This window comes from Malania oleifera, chromosome 5, assembly GCF_029873635.1.
Source record: "Malania oleifera isolate guangnan ecotype guangnan chromosome 5, ASM2987363v1, whole genome shotgun sequence".
Taxonomy (NCBI): domain Eukaryota; kingdom Viridiplantae; phylum Streptophyta; class Magnoliopsida; order Santalales; family Ximeniaceae; genus Malania; species Malania oleifera.
Window position 1 is genome coordinate 111,427,182 of NC_080421.1, and position 21,160 is coordinate 111,448,341.

Below are 21,160 nucleotides of genomic sequence, written 5' to 3' on the forward strand. Positions count from 1 at the left end.
TATATATATATATCTATTTATGAAAGCAAGAACTGAACTCATATTGAATATATTGTATGTCTTGCTAGTGGGCTTACATGCCTTCATGACTTGTGTTTTCTCTGTATTAAAATCTTATGTCATGAAATATCTTAAGGGTGTTGTATTATATAACTGGTTTATTGGTAATATGTGAAAATGCATGTGAACTAGTTAGACTATATTTATGCTCAAACCTTCTTTTTGATATCATATGCCGTGTGTTCTTAACTCAAATCTTCCACGGGTCTTATAATACGTTTCAACTTCAAATGGTTTGTGTATACTTCTGGTCTAATCATGTTTGATATGTCATTTGAACCTTGTAATAACTAGTTATATCATTTGTGTGCTTAATTGTTGAGGTTATCTTTGTCAGTCTTTGTGCATAAGTATGACTATTATATTATTGAATGATTGAAAGATTACACCTCTAATCTATGCGTTCACCATATGGAACTGTTTGAGTAGTCGTGGATAAATAATTGTTAGAATTGGTGTATTCCCAAGAGGGGGGGTGAATTGGAATTTAAAACTTTTTCTCCCAGGTTAATCTATCCAACAACAGTATATACACAACCTAAGGTCAGTCTATTCAATTTCCAAATGCGTAGCTAAATTTAATGTGGAAATTAAGTCATACGCATTATTCATCCATAACATACATGTGCGGTAAATATAAAGTGTGGAAATGTAAATGAACACACGATATGTTATCGGGGTTCGGCCAACTGTGCCTACGTCCCCGCCTCTAGCTCGCAAGCCGGAGGATTCCACTAATAGCTCACTTAAGGGTGGAGCGGCACCGTTTACAACCAGGTCAAATTAACAAAGGGCTGACCTCAACCTTACCCAGGTCAATTAGCGGGGCTGACCTCAACCTACACGCCTTAACAGGATGACGCACCTAGCTTTCCTAACTGGGTCTAAGCCAATCCGGGACTATTCCAGGGCTAGTCTCCCTCTTCAGACCCGTGCCTGGAAATACAACCGTATTTAAAATACAATCAAATGGTACAATGAATAAATTTTCGTGTAAAGCAGATATGTACCCAAATGTGCGCAATAATATACACGACAATATGAAATAATATGTAAGCTCAATATGGTCTAAATGGTTCAACTCTCAAAAGTGTTTTCTATATGTGTAATGCGTACGTGAGAGTGGCAAACAAGCAGTCTTTGTATCACACGATATTCAACAAATAAGTTCACACAAAGATGTCAAGTCTCCAGTATTTCAATTAGCAAGATAACTCAAGCATGTAAGTATTAAATGATGTATATGCTTGGTTTGCAAAAGATATGTAATCTTTGTATTCAGCAAATAATATATGAGTGAAAGAATATTGCAACAAAGACCACTATCACACAAACAAATATCTCTTCAAATATTTTACAAGATTAAAGTGCAATAGATGTTTGGAAGTGTTTGAAAAGTTTTTGCAATCAAAAACAAATACAATCTTCTCAAGATCTTGCAATGAAGGTGCAAGCTTAGAAGATCTAATAAAGTCTTCTTAGGATAGACTTATCAACAAAGTCCCCTAAGAATCCTTAGGTTTTGCTCTCAAATAAAATAATGTCAAGCAACTAAAATAAGGAGAGCAAACCTTTTCCAACACACACTCAATCCACTTACTGATGATGTAGGCACTAATAAACAATAAGCATGAGTGAATGGGGCTAAAAAATGAGTAGTATAAAGTTTTTGATTTTTAGAGAATTTTCCCTTAATTAAAGTGGCTAATCATCCTTAATTTTCTCAAATGAACTCATATATATAGGCACGGGAGAAAATATGACCGTTGGGGACCTATTGGGTATTATTAGGAAAGTTTAATGATGTTTCAAATATTTTAATCCTGTTTAAAAAATGTTAACTGCGGTAAAAAATTAGGACAACCCGAGAGGTCCGGTCGACCAGAATAGGTTCGGTCGACCAAGTCTCAAATGGTTCGGTCGACTAGGGGACTTTTGAACTGAAGGCTCGGTCGACCAGGAGAGGACGATTCCTCAATTTTCGGAGTTTCGGTCGACCAGGGCATTTTGAACTGCCTAGTTCGGTCGACCAGACCGCTGGGAATTTTCCCGAGGACCCTTCGGTCAACCAGTTAATTGGAGAACAAATGTTCTCGGTTGATCAGATGGTCAACTGTTGACCCAGGAGGGTTTCGTTCGACCAGGGCCTTTTGAACTACCAGTTTTGGTCGACCAGTTGGTCAAACTTTTGACCCCAGGGAGTTTCGGTTGACCAGGGCCTTTTGAACTACCTTTGCTGGTCGACCGGGTGGTCAAACTTTGACCCAAGGGAGTTTTGGTCGACCAGGGCCTTTTGAACTATCTTTGCTAGTCGACCGGGTTGTCAAACTTTGACCCAGGGTGTCTCGGTCCACCAAGCCAAAATGAACTGGCTTGGCTGGTCAACCGAAAGTGCATCGTGTGTGCATTTCGGTCCCGTATTGAAGCAAACAAGCCCTATTCAAGTGCCTAACAAATATATATGAAAGTATGAGTGTCCTAGGGGCACTTTGGGTCCAATTTGAAGACACCGAAAAAGCCCGGTGTTGGTCGACCGAAGGGAAAACCCTAAGGTCTTTCTATGGTCATTTTCTCATTCATGGTTTGTTTGAGCTTACGTAGTAAATCATACATGTGATGTGTGTAAGCTTATTACAAACCAAATACCTACTTACTATTATAGACCAATATAAATATATTACAATGCAGAATTATAAATTGGTCTTCAAGCTTTTCTTGCTTTGTGCACATCTTGATCTTATCATTCTTAGTTCCTGTACAAAACCTCAAACACTCATTAGATACAATGAGTATTTGTCATAATGAAAATCGGGCGTGACTAATAAGGTCAACATATATACATAAACATAATCTTCTGACATACATTCTAAAATCCCTAGCATAGCATACTTCCCTTACCTGATTACTGAAAAGTCCCTACTGTAATGACCCGACCCTTTAAACAGACCCAGGTTGCCAACCTACATACATAATAACCTGTATCTGATACACATACATGAACAACCTGCCCTAAACAGGGACATACGAGTGTAAATCATACAAAACTGGGATATAAATGTCGCGGAAAAACATAAATATCCATCGGGATTTATACTAGTTATATACTAGAGTCTACCAACTGTATTCTTAAATTCACAAACATCCAACTTAATACATAAATCAGTGTTTGCAACCTCCAAAAAGATGCTTCTAACTACGTTTATTTCATAACCGAATACTTACACAACTAAACCAAAAACCACCCTCTCAGTCGCTCTAGCAACTAGGACCAACATCCTGAAGGACCTGAAAATAAAAGTTGTATAATGGGGTGAGATACTTCTCAGTAAGGAAGAAAGTATTACAATTAGTGTGTAATCACATGTGAGTATTTCAATTTAAAACATATATCCATATATATATAAAACAAAGGTTTTCAATATTGAAGCACAACACATATGTCAATATAAATAATACAGTTTTTCCATATCAGTTTTTAAATCATATATATGAATATAGAACGACCAACAGCTTGGTATCACAAATAATGCCTATTTTATCCCGTGGCACGGGTTGTGCACTGATATCTCTAACAATGCCCTGTTAGTGCATGCTATAACACCCCAACCCCGAAGGGTCTGGGATATTTACTTTTTACTATTGATTTACAGCGGAAGTAAATAAACTCAATTGTTATTAAACCAGAGCGCTAATTATCCATATTACAATCATTTATTTCAAACGAAAAAAAATTACACAAGCATAAATGTCTGACATCATATTAATATTTCTAATCAATCTTTATTTTTTTTCTATCCCCACCCGTATGCTTGTTAAGCCTGATTTCCGACATGCCCTTCAGAGTTATCTGAAATAAAAATATGATTGGAGTGAGACGACACTCAGTAAGTAAATTATTATTAGTGTGTGGCCAAAATGTTCTTTTAAAAATTTCGTAAAACACTATTTAATACTATAACTTCAAAATTGCTTATAGAATAAAAATAAATTTAAAAATTTCTACATAAAACTTTTACCATCAATTACAACAGTAAAATTTTATAATCATATATTATAACTGTTAAATTAAATTTTTAATTTTAAAACTGTAAAAATATTTAATGATAAACATGCATATACTTTTCCTTATACGTTTTCCTTAGATCGTCATTTAAGCACCAGAATGATCTTTTTCATGTAAACTTACACTTTTCCTTCAAATCATTAGTAACTTTGTACACGTAATTAAATATGTATAAACATATATTGTAAAAACCACCCTTAGGCATATTTGACATAAGTCATGTTTACCTACATGACTGGGTTGTGCGGTCCGAAGACTGGACTTAGCTGGCTGGCCGACCAAACTAAATCAACGTACGTAAACATTAAGTGAGATTTTCCTTATTAAGCCTTGGTCCGGAATCAGGTGTGCACTCAGGAGAAATCCACTAACATAAATAACCACTCTGTAAATAGTGTGAGTGCACTTTGATCCGTTTAAACTTTAAGCTGCGGTATCGAGCATCTGTAACTTTGAACTTTCGTTGCCATAAGGGGTTTTAAAAATCATCTTATTATAATTTATTTAATTTAAAATAATAGCGTGATAATCTCATATTTACTCATATTTTCATAAATACATGCAACGTAGAAATAAACTCATGCCACACAATTTTTGTGTTAAAAATATTTATTTATTTGTTTTTGATTAGAAAGAAATGCTGAAAATTACCCGAGTGGATTAAAATATTTCTTAACTCAAAAATAAATGTAAGAATATTAAAATTAAAATTGGTATAATTAAATATGAGTAAAAATAAACTCAGGGGAATTTTACGAAACTAAGTAACATAAACGAAATTTACTTACAAAATATTTGGGTATAAATTTTAAATGAAAATCTAACATAATCTAATTTACTTACAAATAAGTTCTGGTATAAAATTTAAATAAAAATCCTAACATAATCAAATTTACTTACCTTCTTCTTTTACCTTGTGCTACGAATACAATAACTATCTCAAAGAAATGAGATCGGAAAGAGTGGGTGAGTGAGAACTTACTCAAAAATTCTCTTCACCACAAATTCTTTCACTCACTAATCCTTCTCTTCCTTGGAAAAATTGTTGTGAAAAATGAAGGTTGAAAGCTCCCTATTTATAGGAAAATTTTGGGGAAGAAATGTAATTTGTAAAAGTGTGCGGAGAGGGGTAAAATTATAATTTTTTTAAAATTAAAGAACGGGCAAGGGATGGGCAAGGTATGGGTTGAGTATGGGATGGGGATGGAGGCCATGTGGGAGTGCTTGCCACTATTCCCATTAAATAAATTTTTAATTAATTACTTACCTAATTAAGTAATCAATTAGTTAATTAATTATTTTATTATTTTTCTTAATCATTATTATCATTATTATTATCATTGTTATTACTTTTAAACTATTTTTAGTATTTATTTATTTTATTATTTATTTTTGAATAAGAATTAAATTTGAATTTTAAAAACTCATGTGGGTCCCACATGATCTTGTGGGTCCCGCACAATTTCGAGACCTAAATGGATCCTACGTAACTCCAATAATCCTCATACGATTTTATGAACCCTACACAGTTTCGAGACTCGTGTAAACCTCCACACGGCTTTGGGACTCATGTGGGCCCCACATAGTCTTGTGGGCCCCGCATAAGATACCTATATTATTATTATTTTATCATATATTTCTGTAAATTATGTAAGTCAAAATATTATTTTATGTACTTATTTATGTGTACAAACAGTGTCTATCCTATTTATCCTATGAAATTCCATTTTGACCAGACCGACCTCTAGGGAGCGACTGAGCCGCAATGGTCTCTGAGCACTTGTTACGACAAGATCTTTCTTAGGCATCAAACATGGAATCAAGGATCCTACAGAAAAACACTTCTGTATTGATATTAACTTAATGACCATTTTTATTATTTTAGTATTATTGTGCTTTAATTGTATATATATTTTTGGGTCATCACACATGCACTGTCATGTATCTCATATATAGTTCGAGTGCCTCCCTTGGTCCATTATTCACCAGTGATTACAAACTCTTGCAAGCCGACCATCTTTGTACCCACACTACTTAGCGTGTGTGGTTGCAATGTATTCACTAGCAACAGAATCCGAGCCTCTTGGTATCGGAATTATAAACCCCTTTACCCTGAAGTATTTCAACTCCAGTTCGGTAGTATCTTTCAACTCCTTAGTCGGTAGTATCTTTCAACCCCTTAGGTGGTAGTATCTTTCAACTCCAATAGTCGCAAGCTGTGGTTCCACTTATCATATATACAATTTATAACAAAACACGATAACCTGTGCAATTCCAGTATTTTTACAAACTCATATATCCATATTTGGTATAAATCGGCACACACCCTCTCGGTTTACCCTTTCTGCAAAATTAGCACGGTATATAACCGACACCTGTTTTTCAACATTTTCCAGTATAACAATTTGGGACTCCGTTCCCATAATCCATATCAATAATATCAAATGTTCACAAGTTCATTTTCATCCACATGTCACACTAATTTAAACAAAAATCTGCTATATAGTATATAATACAATAAACACCATTTAAATAAAAATAAGGGATTCAGGCATCTCTTACATACATAATAATACAAATAAAGAAGTTTTGAAACATTTGGAGACCATACGCCAAAACCTGTATTTTTACCAAAATCGTAAATCACGAAACCCGACATTTTAATTCGGTGAAATTTAGTAAAATAGTAGTCAAATCAATCATATGAATGTAAACTATTTTTTTAGCGGTTTAGTTTTATGAAATAACTATTGTAATCAATTTCCCCTTAACTTAAACTTGAAACCGAAACATGAACGAACCGATCAAAAACAACGACTCGGGGTCCCCAAAACCTAAAAACTGAAGAACAGTACTTTAATATAATTTCCTATACTACCGATTAACCGAACCGAAACCGAATTCAGACCCTTACCTCGATTTTAGGGAAAAGCCTGAAATTCCACAAACGAAGATCCGTTCCACAATAAAGGTAGAGATTCTCCTCCTGAACCACGTTGTAACGACGGATCGTGGATTCCGGCAATGGATGGGGCGAAATCCTAGAGAGAGAGAGAGAGAGAGAGAGAGAGAGAGAGAGAGAGAGAGAGAATGAGAGAATTATAGAATAAAATCTAGCTTAGACTTTAAGTAATATAAATAAATATTTCCTCCAAGATATTTATATACAAATATCTCAAAATATCTCTTTTCAAAATATTTTCTCCAAAATATCTCCTCTAAAATATATCTTTATTTATTATTCACTATTTATTTATTATATATATATATATATATATTTTTGGGTCGGGTTACTACACCTATTGTGTCTGGTCCTACACCCGCAAGGTTCCCTGCTCAACACCCTGAAAACAACATCCCCCAGAACAAAACTTCAATATTTTTCTATGTACTACATTTCTTATAACTATGGTAAAGCCAAATATTGAATACAATGTCTTACCTTGAATTTGGGTTGAAATTCAAGGTAGCCCCACCAACGATCTACTCTAGTAGATTTGAAGAAAACTTCCCCAGGAGTGTCGTGGTGGCCTCGGATTGTCGAACCGACAAGAATCCAGCCCAAAAACTTAGAGAGAAGGTAGGGGAGACGTAAAGAAGAGAGAGAGGGGATTTTGTGCGTGATTTTCAGCTGGAAAAATAAGGTTTAGGCTATTTATACACTGGTCTTCGTCGACGAGTTACATCACTTCGTCGATGAGGTCAAGAAGGATATTCGTCGACAAATACTTATCTTCGTCGACGAAATTCAGAACTAAAATATAGCCTGTCGGTATCTTCTCGTCAATGAGACACGACCCCATCGACAAGCCCCTCATGTGTGCTCGTCGACGAATCCCCTGTGTTCGTCAACGAGACCCTGTTTAATTTTCAAATTTTTAATTCCTTTTCTCTCCTTCTCCTATTATTAAATTATGATAATTATTCGGGTCTCTATAGGTTGAGTTGTTCTCTCTAGAGTCCTTAGAGGCAGCCTATCAAAAAGCACTTGCCATCAAAAGGTACCTCAAGATCTATTGCAAGTCTTTATCTCAGGTGAGTGAGTAACGTCAATCCATGCCAAATCCTTTCCTCACCCTAGGCCTACCATCCCTCAATCTACCCCTAGAGAGAGAGAGTTCTATGAAGCAAATAAAATCACATCATGTTGTTCGCTCTAGTGGACCCAATATTCCCCAAGCTAGTAATGGACCCAATATTCCCCAAGCTAGTAACTCATTTGTGTAGTGTCATAGTTGCCATGCTAGAGGTCATATTGTTGCCCATTGTCCCCAACGAGCTTTAGCTTTAAAGCGTGAGACTGATGATTTGCCCAATTGTGAGGATTAGGTTGTAGATGTTGTTGAGTGCTCAGGAGATAAGGAGGAGCTTGTAGATGATTTTGAGGATGACCACCATTTTAGTGTGGTTAGGTGTATCTTATCCCCTACCATGGATAGTGAGAAGTGAAAACGAACTACTATTTTCCACACTTTCATTTGTCATGGAGAGAGGAAATCTAAGCTTGTTATTGATGCATGGGGCTAGTAGCATGAAAGTGATCTCCAAGGCTGCTCTAGCTAGGAAGATTAAACCTCAAAGGAGAGCCACATCCTCAGCCTTTAAGGTGAATTGGGTAAATGTGACAAATCTACCCATTACCGAGAGTTGTTTTGTACATAACTACATAGAAGATTATAAGGATAGGGTCTATTGTGATGTACTCCTGATGGATGTGGCTCATGTCCTATTAGGGCGACTGTAGTTTTTTGATCATTATGTCACTAATCATGGTTGGGAAAACACTTATATATGTGTAATGCCCTGAACCCTTAATCCCGGGTCTGGTGCGTTATACCTGATAAAATCCCTGATAATCCATAAATCAATATATACGCAGCGGAAAACATAAACATAATCTCCATATAACATAATACTAGAGTTTACTAATTCTAACTATAATCCATAATAAATCATCTATCACCTGCATTTCCATAAATCTACATAACTCCCAAAACATTTCAGTATTTTCACAATCATTCCTTACTAACAGCCTTAAAACATAAATACATAAAACATTAATATTTACATTCCCCATAATTAACATAGAAATATACCCTTTCATTTTTCTATTTCCCAATAATGCTATAAAAACCTCGAGCTCTCAAAGCTCAATCTTGAGGAAATCCTGAAAAAAAATAAATTCATATTCGAGTGAGACACATCTCAGTAAGGGAAAAAATAATATATTAAACACAGCGTGTGGCTAACATGAGGTATATAGATACCATTTTAAATACATTTGCAAATCATTATCATAACATTAAAACCATTTTCTGAACCTAAACAATCACATGCAGAGATTTACCCACGAGATTACCCAAGGATAGGGGTGATTACCCGCCCATACAAGTAGCACTCCTTTGCTCTGATACTTAGGTAACCCTAAGGTCACAATTAAAACATACCAAAGTACTCACCTTACTTAGTAAGCCCTCAAATGTAAGATTAATTTCGTACTCACACAGTTCAACAATAGTTTACCAGTAAAGGGCCTAAGGATAGGGAAATCTACCTGCCCATACAAGTAGGTTCCCTCTGCCCTAGTACGTTATGCAGCTACTGCCACACCTGGAGCTACTAGTGCACTCGCCTTACTCAGCAAGTCCTCAGGCGAAAGGCACGCCTCGCCCAATCGTAACATGTTCTACGTACATACATATTTCTAATATCATACTACATCATTCTTTTTATCATTATTCAATCATACACATCTTTTCATATTCATAGCTTAACATTGCATTGCATTTCACTTTAAGTGACTCTTTCCCATTTGTATCATTCACATTTCACATTTCATTTTACTACATTGTCATTTCATTGTATAACGTTTTCATTTCATTCCTTCGTACTACAGCTGGTCTTTAACCACCATCAGTTAGTCCACATAGAAATGCGCTAGAATCTGCTAACACTGCTCATTTTTGCTGTCATCAGTTAGTCCACATAGAAATGAGCTAGATCTTCTAACATGATTGTCTTTCAGCTATCTTACATTTACATGGTTGCATTTAACATACACAGGCAACATTATCCATATCTCATTTTATTCATAATGTTTTACTTACTTAGCCTGCATCTCATACATTTAACATATATTTGCACAGAATCTCATGCCACACAATTTAACAGTAAAAATTCATACATATTCCTGTAAAATAGGTCAACCTACATTTAACATTTATATGTTGAAAAATACATTTCTTTTCTTACATAATTCCTCAAAAATCACTTTTCACTTTCATTCATTTACTTTTACATATACATAACTACATAAGCAATCCTAGGCTTAGGAAACATATTTTTATATGGTTGGCATTTTATAATTCACACCAAAACATACATATAATATAACATAATTTATTACCTTTAGTTTTATAAAATCTGATTTAATATATAATTTCCCTTTATCTGATTTCTTGTACTATGCCAATAGGGACCCTGAAAAGATGCATGCGGCGCTCACCCGGACCCTGATTCAAAAACCATAGTTCCATTAAATTATTCCTAAATAAAATACTATTTAAATATTTCCTAGGGCCATAATTTCGAAATAAATAGTTATACCCGCAAATATAATTAATTTGCCAAATTTCCCAAATCCCACTCTCGCTTTGGAGTGGGGCCTAGAAAATCCCAATTGAAAGTTTACCTACGTCAAAATGACGATAATCATGACTAGGACCACGTGGTGGTACTCGATCATCGATTTAACAACATATTTAAAGAGAAATTAGAAAAATGGGGAAAAGTTACCTTTACCCAAGAGTAGTGCTTAAGTCGTTCCCATGACAAATCTGTTTCGGTAGAAATGTCGGTGGCGGAGTTAGGAATCCAATGACACCTTCCATTTTTCAATCCGCCAAGAAATTGAGAGAGAGACGGAGATGGAGATGACCACGGCACGCAGAAGGAATTCCAGGGGGGAGGGAAAGCGTGAACTCTTTGTTCTTTTTTTTTTAGGATCAAGTCATCTCCTAAAGCTTAGAAGCTTAAAGAGGGTTATTTTATATATATATATTAACTCACCTATATATATATATATATATATTTATTTATTTATTTATTAAACATTAACTTTTATATATATATATATTAACTCACCTATATATTTATCTTATTTTAATTAGTTTTTTTTTTAAAATCCAATGTAATATTGTTAAATTTAATAACTAATAATTTAATTATTTAATTTATCTTAATTTAATTTAATTTTTTAATTTTTTTTCTTTTTTTATTTTTCCCACACCATTCCTTTTATTTATTTGTTTGTTATTTTATCTATTTTTTTTTTATTATTTCAATCATTTTAATTTTTTGGGTCTTTACATATGTGTTTAGGCACAAAGATAAGAACATCATTTTGACCCTTACCAAGCCCACCCCCAAAGATCCTATGCTATGGAACAAGATAGTCCGTCAAGCTTCAATTTAAAGAAACGTTCACTTGCTTGATTGTAGTACTTTTAAGTGTGAGAGCTTAGAAAATATGTGCATTTTAGTTGTCCTCGCTTAAGAGGTTCCTTCTAAGGAGTAAGAGTCTTTACATGAGTGCCCACTTGAGGTAAGAGAGTTGCTAGTTGAGTTCCCTGATGTTATGCCTAGTGAGTTACCTAGTAAGCTACCACCTATGTGAGACATTCAACATGCCATAGATCTAATTCCAAGTTCACAACTACCTAGCTTGCCACATTATAATATGAACCATAAAGAGCGTGCTGAATTGAATAGGCAGGTAGGAGAACTCCTTGACAAGGGCTTTGTGAGACATAACCTTAGTTCATGTGCTATACTAGCTCTCCTAACTCGGAAAAATGATGGATCTTAGAGGATGTGTGTGAATAGTAGAGCCATCAACAAAATCACCATCAAGTATAGGTTCCATATCCTTAGACTTGAGGATATGTTTGACATGCTAGTTGGCTTTAGTTGGTACTCCAAGATTTACCTGCGTAGTGGGTGTCACCAAATTAGAATTAGACCGGGAAATAAGTGGAAGATGACCTTTAAGTCCCAGAATGGTTTATTCGAGTGGTTGGTCATGCCATTTGGACTTTCTAATGCACCTACCACTTTCATAAGGGTTATGACATATATTCTACAACCATTCATAGGAAAGTTCCTAGTGGTTTACTTCGAGATGATATACTGGTCTACAGTAAATCTAAGGAGGAGCATTTGTTACATCTTCATAAGGTCTTTGCCACTTTGAGGGAAGCGAAGTTGTTTTCTAACCTTAAGAAGTTCAACTTCCTACAATCTAGTGTGTTCTTTCTTGGTTTTGTGATTTTTGCATAGGGAATAGCCATTGATAGAGAAAAGGTTAGAGCCACTAAAGAGTGGCATGAGCCTTGGATTATTGCCGAGGTTCGTAGTTTTCATAGCCTCGCTACTTTCTATAGGCGATTCATAGGGCATTTTGGCACCATCATGGCTCCTATCACTGAGTGTTTGAAGAAAGGAAAGTTTCATTGAACCCCATCAACTGCTAGAGCTTTTAGAGAGGTAAAATAGAAAACGACTGAAGCATTTGTACTTTGTGATGACTCGAATATTTGCACAGCGGAAGATCTCAAATATAATTACCAGAGTACTAAAAATATTTATATAACAATATCTCCAATATCAATTTAATGCATCCTTAGGAAATTTCAAGATAAACCAAAAATAACAAAATTAACATTTAATCTAAACCTCTCTCTTTTTAATCTCACTCACGCTTCCATTGTGCTACTCTGATTTCGACTATACTCTTCAAGATATCTGAAATGTATAATAATAATTGGGTGAGACACCTCTCAGTAAGTAAGAACTAGACTATTAGCAGTGTATGACTAGAATGAGCTTTAATGTAAAAATAATTTAATTACAGTTTTATTTTAATAAAAATATCATTGGAAACCTATCAATCACATATATAATCAAATACTCGTACTTTCCTTCAAAACACAATTTATGCCTATCGAGGTCATCACCATATAAATACCCAATATGTACACAAGACTCCTTTCGGCCAATGGATGTCATGTTTAACTCCCATGACCAAGTTGTGCGGACTGAAGACTGGATTTAGCCTTGGTTGGCCGACCAAAGTTAAATCAAAAGTAATTTGTCTATAAGTGTGATTTGCCTCACGTCCTGGTTTGGAAACAGGTGTGTACTATCCTTCTCAGGCAAAATCCACTATCCACCGCCAACACTTTCACAACAGTGTGGTTGCACTAATACTCATATGTAGCTACGGTACCGAGCAACCACCACACATCCAGCCCATCAGTACTCTTAAAACATATAATTGCAGTTTATGCAACAACATAATACAATGGTCTAATCATTTTCTCAACATGTAATTGTAACAATATCTCATCACTATTTCCAATGAGCCACATAATTACTATAACACCATATGATAATAATCTCATCATTTTTCATTGTACAAATTGTCATAAATCTCATCAAAATTCCAAATCAAACACATATATCGAATATAACACCGAAAAATTCCGATTTGGTCAATTAGGCAACAAAATTAAATTAACTCATGCCATACAATTTATTCATTAATTATAATTTTCACAAATTGTCCGCAGAATTTTCAAAATATATACTCAGTAGATTTAACTAAAATGCGGGTATGATCAAATCCTCGTTTTTAAATTTAATTCCAAAATATTCCCAAAAATCCAGGCATATGGTAATAACATGAATATAATTAAATTCACGTACTCAAATTTAATTGGGAATATTTTAAAATAAAACCTGACATAATCTAACCCACTTACCCTAACCCTGGAGTGGTGCCTACGGTGTGCAGATGATGAAATCTCTCTGGTTAAACCCTTGGAGAGCGGACCTGGGACCTGGAATAATTTTCGTTTTTAATTTATGTAGGTTTTGTAGAGAAAATTAAGAGAGAGAGAGAGAGAGAGAGAGAGAGAGAGAGAGAGAGAGAGAGATGTAGAAAAAGAAACGGAGGGAGGGTGAGAGAGTAGGAGAGAAATGCCGGGGGGGTGGGTGTGACAACCCGAATAAAAATAGAATTTAAATAATAAAGAGGAAAGGAGATTATCAGAGGACTCGTCGACGAAATTAGGATTCGTTGACGAGGGTATAAGAGAATTCGTCAACGAGGAAATACCGAGAGAGGTTTTGAGCCGACTGAATTTTGTCAACGAGGACTGAATTTCGTTGATGAAATTATTAAAGGATTCGTCGACGAATGACGTGGCTCGTCGACGAATCCCTTGTTCTATAAATATCAAAAATCCAAGTTTTAACTTCACCCTTAAGTTAACTCTCTCCTCTCTCTCTCTCTCTCTCTCTCTCTCTCTCTCTCTCTCTCTCTCTCTCTCTCTTTTTCATTGATTTTGGGCCAGATTTACGTCGAATCGACAATCCGAAGTCACCACGACGCTTCTGGGGAAGTTCTTTCCAAATCTGCCGGAGCAGATCGTTGGTGAAAGCAAATTGGAAATCATCTCTAAGTTGAGGTAAGACTTTTTAAGCCAAATTTAATGTTACGACAGTTATAGGAAATGATGTACGCATGAAAATACTGAAGTTTAATACTGGAAGTTTTCAATTTTAGAGTATTGATCAGGAAATCCTACGGGGTTAAACTAAGATATTTTAGGGACTTTCTCAGTAGTTAGGTAAGGGAATAAACTAAAACAATTATTTTTTATACAAATTAATATAAATTGATTTCCTGAAAATATGTACGATATTTGAATATTATGGAATTAATGCACGTTTGGGAAAAATACTGTTATTATGTTGAAACGTGTATATATGTATGAGATGTCAGAAATCATGATTTTCAGAATACAATGTATAATTTTATACAACAAATGTGTCGCATGAATATTATTTTACGTGAAGAAATTTGGTAATATGATAATGATATGAATGCAACATGATTTGAGAAGTTATGGAAGTATACAGTACATTATGATTCTGAAAAATGCATAATAAAATAATTATTTTCAGAATGACATATTTATGTATGATTTCGGTGCGAGGCCGTATTTACGTATGATCGACACGAGGCCGTATTTATGAAATGTTTGGCACGAGGCCGTAATTATGAAATTATGAAAGATGCTACATTATCATGTACTATATATTATCAGAACCCGGATGTTGGTTTAGTTCAGTTTAGGAGCACGGTACCGTAACTTATAGATCAGATGTTTATGATTAGGTTAGTGCTAACCACCCCACGAGGGGGTGGGAGATGGATAGTTGATGTGACTTTCAGTGTAAAGTTTTAGACATCCACCTGGTAGTCCAGATCAGGGTGCGGTGGGCCCAGCGTACTTACAGACATATTTGACTCGGCAGTGGTCGGCTAGCCATTGTTGGGTCCCACTTTCGGGCTGCACAACCCGTCATGGGGGGTAATACATGACATTAGCTAGCTATTCATCCTGGATATGTTTTTAGTATTATCAGTTATAATAGAAGTTTTATGTATGATATGACTTATTAGAAAATATGAAAGTATGTGATTATTCAGTATGAAATGATGAACGTTTACAAAAATATGAAATGTATTGTATATGTATAATTGCATTAAATGTTCATGTTGCCACACAGCTGTATTTAGTTTATTTTCCCTTATGGAGACGTGTCTCACCTCCAACATTAATTAATTTTTCAGGAGCCCCTGAGTGACTGGTGGGTCATAACCGCCATTGAGTCAGTGATATTACCCCGCTAGGAGGGTAAGATTTTGTATTACGGTCAGAATTATTTTGTGTTTGATCCTAGAGGTATTTTGATGTTTATGAGAATGTAAATAAATACAGTATTATGATGTTGTAGTAAACTCTGGTATTATGTTTTATGGTGGGATGATTGAGATTTTTTACTTGTTGCTGCTTAGGTTTCCGCTGTGATTGACAGGTGTCCTCGTTACCCACGGGTTCGGGTTAACTTTTCTATTTATTATGTTACATTTTATGTTAAGAAATTGAGGTCGTTACAGTTTGGTATCAGAGCCTAGGATACTAGGTTCTGTAGACTCTATAGTGCAGCAGTAATAATACCAGAGTATAGGATGAGGGAATTTGAGGTCTGGTGTTGTAGTCTAGATGCAGGACTTCCGTGGTGGTTTGTGTGATTTTCCTGGGGTGACGATTTTAGGAAAGTCATTGTAAACTATTGTCGGGTTGGGTATCTAGGTTGCAAGATTGAGCCTTGAATTGAGATCAAGAGTGACGAGTTAATTAGGAAAATATACTATATGAGTTGAGTGATATGTGTGGTGAAGGGGTTCTGAGTTAAGTTATTTATTTTCAGGATGGATCTTGGTGGCAATAGTGCCCACGCTAGTGGGAGTGAGGGTGCTAGACCCTCAGGCATTGCGGGTAGTGATTCAGATGCCGTCTTACGTAGTGTAGCACAGCAAATTATGGCGGAGATTGCCAGGAGTTCGAAGGAACAAGGTGGTCCATCGGTAGGCCACGGTAGTTTGATCAAGAAATTTATAAAGATGAATCTTTCGGCTTTCTCAAGAGGGATAGATCCTATAGTTGCTGAAAACTAGGTGCAGAAGATAGAGAAAATATTTGCAGTACTGCAGTGTTCAGAGGAGCAGAAGGTGCTGTTTGCCACCTATAGACTGACTGGGGAGGCCGAGAGATGGTGGTCAGCAGTGAGACTTTTAGAGCAGCATAACACTATACTTGTGGAGATACGTGGGAACAGTTTAAAGAAATATTCTTCCACAGGTATTTTCCAGCCTCGTCTAGGGAGGTTAAGATTGAGGAGTTCCTGAATCTGAAGTAGGGACATCTATTAGTACAGCAGTACGCGGTGAGGTTTATTGAGCTATCTTCCTTCGCCCTGTACATCATTCCAGATGAGGTGAAGAACGTATGACAGTTTGAGAGAGGTCTGAGGAGAGAAATTTACAAGCAGGTATCGATATTGAAGTTGCGGGATTTTGCTGAGCTAGTGGATAGAGCCACTATAGTGGAGATTAGGGAGCGGTTGGAGGCAGAGGAACAGAGACAGAAGAAGAGGTTCACTCTTTCTGGTTCCTAGTAGGGGGTTGGACGTGGTTCATGGAAGAGGGGTGGTTATTATAGGGACCGGAGACAAGAGACTGGGAGTCGCGATTTTCGAGGTGTACAACCATCTCCAGTTTGCCGGACTTGTGGGAAGAGGCGCCCAGGAGAGTGTCGTGCTGGGCGAGGTGTCTGCTACAAGTGCGGGGAGCCAGGACATATGATGAGGGAGTGTCCGACATAGATTGGAGCTGCTCCTACTCTTAGACCTGCACGAGGAGGTTACCAGGCGCCATGTGGAGGCCAACAGAGGAATCCCAGCTAGGGTTTTTGCTTTGACGCAGGGCGACGCTGAGGCGGCCAGCGACGAGGTGACAGGTACTGTTAGTATGTTTTCATTTAAAGTCATTGCACTTTTTGATTCTGGTGCCACACACTCGTTTGTGTCCTTGGGGTGTGTTAAATTATGTGGGATTGAAACACAATCATTAGATGTCGGACTATTAGTGGCGACACCGACCAGGTCAGCGATGAGATGTAGTAGAGTACTCCGTGGTTGTCCAATTGATGTTCAGGGGAAGATTTTATTTGCTGATTTGGTGGTGCTGGATATGCACGAGTTTGACATTATCTTTGGCGTGGATTGGCTAGCAGCTAATTCTACTATTATAGATTGTCGTGCAAGGGAAGTGATATTCAGACCTCTAGGGAAATCAGAATTTAGATTTACAGAGTCACGAGTGCAATCTTTACCTCAGATGGTCTCAGTTGTTCAAGCTAGGAGATTGCTCCAGAATGGCTGTCTGGGATTCGTGACTTTTGTGAAGGAAATGTCAGAAAATGAATTAAAACTTATTAATACGCCTGTGGTGAAAGAATTTACAAACGTGTTCCTAGATGAATTACTAGGGTTGCCACCTGATCGTGAAGTAGATTTTCCTATTGATCTACTTCTAGGTACAGCGTCGATTTCTAAAGTACCGTATCGAATGGCGCCGGCAGAGTTGGTAGAATTAAAAAATCAATTGTAGGATTTGCTTGATAAGGGCTTCATACGACCTAGTGTATCGCCGTGTGGAGCTCCAGTGCTGTTTGTAAAGAAGAAGGACGGGTCTATGAGGATGTGCATAGATTACAGAGAGATTAATAAAGTGACCATCAAGAACAAGTATCCTTTACCCCGTATTGATGATTTGTTCGATCAACTTCAGGGTACACGAGTGTATTCTAAGATCGATCTCAGGTCAAGCTACCATCAGGTAAAGGTGAGAGCAAGAGATGTATCGAAGACGACTTTCAAGACCAGATATGGGTATTATGAGTTTCTTGTTATGCCATTTGGTCTGACGAATGCTCCTGCGATATTTATGGATTTGATGAATAGGATTTTTCATCCATATTTAGATCAGTTTGTGGTTGTTTTCATTGACGATGTACTAGTCTATTCGAGGAGCTATAAGGAGCACAAGATACATTTGAGGCAGGTTTTGCAGATGCTTAGAGAGAAGAAGTTGTATGCAAAGTTCAGGAAATGTGACTTTTGGCTCGAGAAAGTTGTGTTTTTGGGGCATGTAATCTCAAGAGGCAGAATTTCTGTAGATCCCAGTAAAATTGAGGCGGTAGTGAATTGGGCTAGATCGAGGAACGTCCAGGAGATTAGGAGTTTATTGGGGTTAGCTGGTTATTACTAACGTTTCGTTGAGGGGTTCTCAACTTTATCAAGGCCTCTAACACGACTGACCAGGAAGAATGCCAGATTTGAATGGGATGACAGCTGTGAGTAGAGTTTTTAGGAGCTGAAGCAGCAGTTAGTTACATCGCCGGTATTGATCATCCCGTCTGGGGGTGAGGGGTATACCATTTACAGTGATGCGTCTTTAAAGGGACTTGGCTGTGTGTTGATACAGCATGGTAGGGTAGTGACATATGCGTTCAGACAGTTGAAAGAACATGAAAAGAATTACCCTACCCATGATCTTGAATTAGCTGCAGTGGTACACGCATTGAAAATTTGGAGGCATTACCTGTACGACGAGTAGTGCGAGATTTTCTCCGACCACAAGAGTTTAAAATATTTCTTCACTCAGAAGGAATTGATTATGAGACAGAGAAGGTGGTTAAAGTTGATTAAAGATTTTGACTATACTAACAGTTACCACCTAGGGAAAGCAAACGTGGTAGCTGATGCACTGAGTAGGAAGCCTGGGGAATCAGCGTTGAGGGCTATGGAGATCCAGCATTCGATCATGATGGATCTAGAGAGACTCAGCATCGAGTTGGTTGAGAGTGACCCACAGGTATGTATTACCAGTTTGGTGGTGCAACCTACTCTGTAGGAAAGAATTAAAGCTGATCAGAAAGAAGACCCAGAATTTGTAGAGGTGATGGACAGAGTGTAGAGTGGTCAGGGAGAGGAATTCTGCATTTCAGATGACAGAGCTTTGCGGTTCCGTTCCAGACTGTGTGCTGATGCTGACATTAGGAAGATTATTTTAGATGAGGCTCACAGATCTTTGTATACAGTTCATCTCGGTAGAACGAAAATGTACAGGGATCTACGAGAGTTTTACTGGTGGAGTGGTATGAAAAGGGAGATTGTTGAGTATGTAGCCCAGTGCTTGACGTGCCAGCAGGTAAAAGCTGAGCACTAGAGGCCAGTAGGTTAGTTGCAGCCGCTATTTATCCCAGAGTGGAAGTAGGATCATATATCCATGGACTTTGTTTCAGGGCTGCCATCGATATCACATGGTCAGAATGCGATTTGGGTGATAATAGATCGGTTGACTAAGTTTGCCCATTTCCTCCGTATCAAGATCAGCTATCCCCTCAGCCGATTGGCAAAGATTTATGTCCAGGAGATAGTTTGTTCTCATGGAGTGTCAGTATCTATAGTCTTAGATCGAGACCCGCATTTCACGTCACGGTTCTAGAGAAGCTTATAGGAAGATTTAGGATCTCAGCTATCTTTTAGCACGACATTCCATCCTTAGTCAGACAGGCAGACTGAGAGGACGATACAGATATTAGAAGATATGCTCCATGCATGTGTATTAGATTTTGGGGGTAGTTAGACTCAGTTCATGCCACTGGTGGTGTAAGAATCCAAAATATGAAAAATGGGTTTAAATATTAAGAGAGGGGCAAAATTGGAAATTTCTGGGTCAAAGGGCTATAAAAGGAAATTTCCTTTACTTCTTCATTAAGAAATCTCAAATATCTCTCTCTCTAAACTCTCTCTACTTTCTCCTTCTCTTTAGAATTCTTCACCGATCGTTGATGGGATTGAAAAACGGAAGCTACCACAAAGATCGTGGAAGGATTCTCTACAACTTCTACGGATCGAAATCTCGTTTCGAAGATTTTCAGGTTTTGGCGTAAAATCGAGGTAAGGCTCGGTTTTTAATTCTGATCCAGTAGTTTTGTAGGTATCAGTCTTGTGAGTATATTCTGTACTATGATTTGTAGGTTTTAAAACTCGGTTAACTATTTAGGGACCTTTGAGTTCGGGATTTGCTTACGGGGTTAAGGTAAGGGGAACTATGTTTATATTGGTTATTTTTGAAATCGGACTCGGTGGAACTATGGTCCACAGTCCTGTGTGTGTTTTGGCTACTCATTTAGGGGGATCTAACAGGGAAAACTATTGGTTTTTCATTATTATAGTTTTGGAAAAAAGGGGGCGAGGAGCTGAATCACGGGTTTTGTTGAAAACCGAGTATATGTGTGATTTATACTGTGATATTGGGATGACCGTGCCTTGACTTCGTTTAAACTGTATTTGTTTGGAAAACCATGATTTAGATTACCAAATGAGTGTGGTTTGTTTGGTTATATGAGCATGCATGTGTGTGTGATATGTTGAAGTGCTAGTAGGAACGCAGTTCCGAAATTGTTCCAGGTACTGAGAGTGGCCAGCTCTATATCCGAGGGCGTAAGCCTATTCCGGCATATCAGGCCGAAGGGTGTGGATCCACCAGTTAGCGCC